The sequence below is a fragment of the Euprymna scolopes genome, chromosome 17, assembly GCF_053919585.1.
Source record: "Euprymna scolopes isolate OS-2025 chromosome 17, ASM5391958v1, whole genome shotgun sequence".
In the NCBI taxonomy this organism is placed as follows: domain Eukaryota; kingdom Metazoa; phylum Mollusca; class Cephalopoda; order Sepiida; family Sepiolidae; genus Euprymna; species Euprymna scolopes.
Window position 1 is genome coordinate 72,063,402 of NC_136498.1, and position 6,000 is coordinate 72,069,401.

Genomic DNA, 6,000 nt, shown 5'->3' on the forward strand with positions numbered 1-6,000 from the left:
ACAATTGGCAATGCAGAAATAACACAACGAGAAGCAACTGAGAATAAAAACAGATGGATGAGAAGCAGTTAAATTTAATGAAATACTTCGAGGCAAACAGGAAAGAGAAAAGGAAAAAATGAATGAACAAATATTGGAATTGAAAAAATTACATTTAGAGTAACAAAACCAGGCAGAAAAACCATGGATTTGATAACGCAAGTTAGGAGAGGAAACCAGCACGGTTTTTCCCCAAAATGCGATCTGGTCAACTATTTATACATTTTACTATGCTCCTGAGGATGACCTAACGTTTGAGTCATATTTCAGAAGATTTGAAGACCGTTTTAAGATTGATTGCAGTTCATGGACAAAAGAAGGTTCGTTTATTGCTACAGAAGTTGGGTGCACACATGACAAATTCGTGGACTATATTTTACCAAGATGAACCAATGAATTGTCGTTTGACGAGGCCGTCAAACTGTTAATGTAGTTATACTGTCTAATGACAAGCCTTTTCCATAAAAGATGGAAGTGCATTAATCTTATACATAAGGAGAGTCAGGACTATACGACTTTTGCCTCTATAGTTAATAAGCACTGTGACGATTTCAAGTTATCATCATTAACTGAGGACAATTTCAAATGTATAATACTCACATTAAAAGATACGCACCCGTCCGCCAGCAATTACCAAACAAGAGAGAAAAATAACACTTCACGAAATCATCAGGGTAGACAAAATCCTAGGACCCCTTGTAACGAATGTGGAGGACCTCATAGGTACAATGCATGTCAGTACCAAAGAAAAATAACGTGTGACCTATGCAAGCGAGCAAGGCACAAGGCCTCATATTGCATAGCAAAAGTATCAAAGAAGAGCTATGTAAAAGCTGCAAATTGGACCCTTCACCAACAGAGGACATAAGGAAATATGTTACAGTGAGAATCAGAAATAAAGAAGTGAAACTTCAACTCGATTCAAGGTTGGAGTTATTGATTATAAATTTTTACACATGTAAGCGAATCGGAAAGCCCACGATGACAAAGACGAATAAAGTCGCAAGATCGGTAACTGGATATAAAATAAAATATGAGGGTGAGGTAGTTGTTAATGTGTCACTAAAAAGAACGATAAAAAAGCTAAAAGTGCTTGTTCTAAGGAACGCAACAAATTTATTCGGGACTGATTGGATTCGGGAATTTAAATTATGGGACTCGCCAATAAGTGATTTTTGTCAAAAAGTCGAAAACCTAACGGCCGAAGCCGACAAACTTAAAAAAGATCTCAAAAAGAATTTTCCCAAGTGTTTTTTCTGAAAAGCTTGGATGCTGCACAAAGATAAAGCGAGATTCGAATTGCTGGATGAAGCAAAACCAATATTCAAAAAGCCATGGAGAGCATCGTTCGCTTCGAGGGAAAAATTGAAGAAGAATTGAATAGACTAGTTAACATTAAGATTTTTACCCCTATTAACTATAGTGAGTGGATAGCCCTCACCGTATACGTGAAAAAATTCTGAAGAGATTAGAGTATGTGCGTATTTCTCTACTGGATTGTATGCAGCGCTCAAGAGCTATCACTATCCGCTACCAAACTCAGACGACGTATTCGCTAAGTTAAATGGCGGAAAAAATTTGTCCAAAATAGACTTAAGTAGAGGAAGATAGTTCGAAACTTTTGTGTATCGCAACGCACAAAAGAACTTTTTAAATTCAATAGATTAGCATTTGGTATAAAAGTAGTACCTGCAATTTTCCAACAGGTAATCGATACTTTGCTAAGCGGTTGTGATTTCTCAATAGGCTATCTGGACGATATTCTTATGCGTAGTCAAAATGTTGAACAACATAGAGATTATGTATTTCAAGTGTTTGACAGAATAAAAGAATACGGCTTCACATTGAAGGAAGCAAAATGCGAATTTTTTGGAACAAATGTAATACTTGGGTCATATAATAGATTAGGACGGTAGGAAATCCTATCCGGGTAGGGCCACAGCAATAAAAGACATGCCAGAGCCTCATAATGTAACTACATTGCAGAGTATTTTAGAGCTCACGAACTATCATCAAACGTTCATAAAGTGTTAGCAAATATTGGTCATTTTTATCAAGTAATTTCACAAAACAAAACCACTTTTTGCATTTAAAGGAAAACCTATTTATCTATCATTTTTATTTTTTAGAATCCTTGGAAATGAGTCGTCATAATTTGTGTATCGATGTTTTGGACTGTTATCCTCATCTTCATAGTTGTTGTTTCGCTACTTTTTCCCCAACTCATCCTCTGGCCTTCTTCAGGTACATAGCGCAATGGATAGAGGCGTTTAGTATGTGTTTTAGAACGCTTGAAATAGCACATCATGCAATTGATTACCTGCGGTTAGAAAGTTAAAGTGTCTCCATTTACGCTGAACATCTACAAAATACCAACATCAATATATTACATATGAATGAGTCCCCTGTGGAATTTCCATAGGTCCCGCTAGTCTATATATTAATAGGATAGCGTGTGTTATTTATTTTGCGTGTCACGCTTATATCTGAGTGACTGTCGTCTTATTGTTATGGACTTCTGTTTATTGTTATAAATAATGTTACCAAAAATTCTTCAGAAGTTTTGGTTTCGGTTTCGATTATAAGTGAAGGAGTCAAGTTATATATATATATATATATATATATATATATATATTTCATTAGTTTTAGTTTTGGCTTCGATTCAAGCTCATGCACCCAAGTCATATGGATATATTTTTTTTGTATTTTTGAAATCGCAACTTTATAATATATAAAAATCTATAGAACATTAATTCTATAATAATATATACGAAATTTGCAAGAATTAAAATATCATATTTAAGCGTATTTTACGACCGGGCTACGCTGTGCGTCCGTGCTAGTTTAGATAAATACTTTTGCAGCTTTAACAAAAGAGCTACAATTATGTCAAAGGGTTTCCATTTACATTGAACATCTACAGAATGCCAGCATCAATATATTACACATAAATGAGTCCTCTTGTGGAATTTCCACAGGTCCTGCTAGTATCGTATGAATCCGAAAGAGTATATAGTTTGTTTTTATCGGCAATCCTTTTCGTTAACCGCTCGACCACCTCCCTCTTAACGTGGTCAAGCTAAACAATACATGGTTCCAGCGGATACTTAACTCATATTGCATTCCTCACGTCGTATAAATGATTGCACGCGATAACTCTCCGATTGCCATCGCCCAAAAACCAAGCGATCGGTACAGAGTACGCAATATTGGTAATTAATTGTGAAAAACATTTCTTTTAATTACGGATTTCTCGATTAAGTTTTCTTCATCAGCAGGCCAGCGAATCATTCTGAAAAAAAAAAATGAAGTAAAATGGATCCACTCAGAGTAATACCGTAACTATTTGTATGAACATCGGAAAAATTCCTTATAAGAGGTTGTGATATAATACTTCACTCTTAAGATTAATATATTATCCTTTTGTAACAGAGCGCAGACGCACGTATACAAATGCCGAGCTGTGTGTGAAGAAAAATACTATAAAAAGAGCGTGATTACAGACCGGTGATCACGTTGAAAAGGACAGAGGTCAGAAAGAAAGAGCACGATCACGTTTTATTCGGGAAATAAATATCGGTGTTACAAAAAAGTAGTCGAGTAATTACTTGTCCTATGTTTCTTGTAACGTAGATTACATATAACGTGTGGGTCCCGTGTGTAAACGTGGATAACGTTACACTTTTAGGATTTGAGTTCCGAAATTAAGGAGTTAGTGCTGCTGAAATATCGAAATTATCATAAAGTACACCAATGTTCCAACAGCCATTGCCGAATTACGCCGATCTCGGGCAATATGAGGAAAAATCGTATGTGCTTGTTTGCACACAAACGATAACACCATCACGAAAATGAGATTCAAGATCGAGACACATTCGTAAAATCTAAGAATTTGGACGAAAAAAAAGGTGCTTAGATACCTTTCAGTAAGTTCTTAAAAAGACCAGACCGCATCAGGACAAAAAAAATTGAGAGTAATTTAAACGAACTAGCAGGAAGACCCGACTTTGTTCAGGATTGGATAGGAATCAACGAATATTTCACACTTAAAATACTTTTATTGTCATCAGAATCGGTGAAATCGCCTCATTGTCAATCAAATCGATTGATCATCTGCTCTAGTCAGGGACCCACCGAGGTGCACTATGGGAAGTTTACATACTCCCTCACAGTAACTTAGTCCACAATACATTGTAGTCTACATTACACTATAGAGAGCCTACTGTTGATTTTATAAATTTATTTATTTATTATCTTGAATAAAAGTTTAAAATGCAAATATCAAATATAAACGTTCAATTCTGCTCTAAATAGAACATTCAATTTGAACGCACTCTGTCCTACCAAAGAACTTACTGTTGATCTTATACGCCGGGCTCTTCTGCTTGTGCGATGGCAAAACTTCTCAAATACACTTTTGATATAAGATTGCATAAGTGTGTCAATTTTGATCAAAATCAAATTGTCTCTTCTTTAATGGTTATTTTTTCGATTATCGATTTTCAGTACTTATTGGGGGTATTCCAATACAAACCTATCTAAAAACACTGCCAGGGTCATACCGTAGATTGTTGTGAAATTTTACCAACATCGGTTCAGCCATGTGGAAGTCCATAGGGAACTCTCTCTCACACACACACGCACACAAACACATATAAACATAGACATAGACAAACACACACACTAACACACACACAAACACACACACACAAACACACAGGCAGACAAAGTGATTTTTATATATAGTAAATATTATTTGATGGATTGTATGTAACCCATCTGTGTCGATTCGGAAACTATTAGAATAAGTTTCCCGTTGTGACGTCATGGGCGATAAGTGAGGACTCGGAGAATCTTTTTACTCAACTTGATTTAATGTTGTATAGGGATAGGGTATTTTTAAGAGATGGGAACATTCACATTGATGAGGGGGAGATACATTTATAGACAGTCAGTGAGAGGGGAGAGAGAGATATTTATACCGTTCTGTGATGTTACTTCTTATAACGCATATAGCGAGGAGAGGGTGATCAGTTCTTATAACACAGAAGAGGGGATAGTCATTACTTATGATGAGTTATTCAAAGTTCATTAAAAATGATTGCACATTACCTTTGTTGTAGAAAGACGACACTAAGACGGCAGTTACAAAAATATGATGATGTTCTTTTATTCCATTTGACCGGTCGAAATAATGATGACATCCAGGAATTCAAAGTTGTTTCTACATGATTAAAACTTTCTCCCTCGCTTCCAAAGGGACCTTCCTCTGGCCATGTCAGCTCTGTCTCCTATCTTCGTCTCCAACTCTGTCTAACTCATCTTCGACTCTAGCTCCTATATTGAGAATTCATTTCTGCCATGACGTCATACGTGTGTCCAAAAACGTGATCGACCCACGTGGCCTGAACATGCGTGGTTCGGCACGTTTCCAAACCATTTCTGCAGACAAAGAATTCTCACTCCTATTTTTTTCCTAACCTATTTTTCAACACATTAAATTGCATTGTTCTTTAATTTCTAGCTGACCGTATTTTAATTCAGTTTTCGTAAAAAGAATTGAACAATCAAAATTCCTTTTACAACAACATATCTAATCTATTTTATGTGAAATTGAACAATGCGAAATTCCACATTCCATTTCTGAATCTATTTCTGAACCTTGCTTACAAAGTTCGAATCTCGGTCTATCTAATGTCTTTCCTACTTACAAGAAAAGGGGAACCTTTTCTTGTAACATTAAGATATAGCGAATGTTTCGAGTGAAATATATATATCTATATATATATATATATATATTGTTGGTCGCTTGAAGTTCTCATGTATCATGGGTGAAAACCTACAATTGTTTTCGGTTTCGTCAACTCCTAAATCCAGATGCAGGTGGAATTATTATTATTTCTGAAACCAGTCGTAGTGACAGGTTGATGTCAAGGAATTGTGTTAAGAATGACCCCAAGC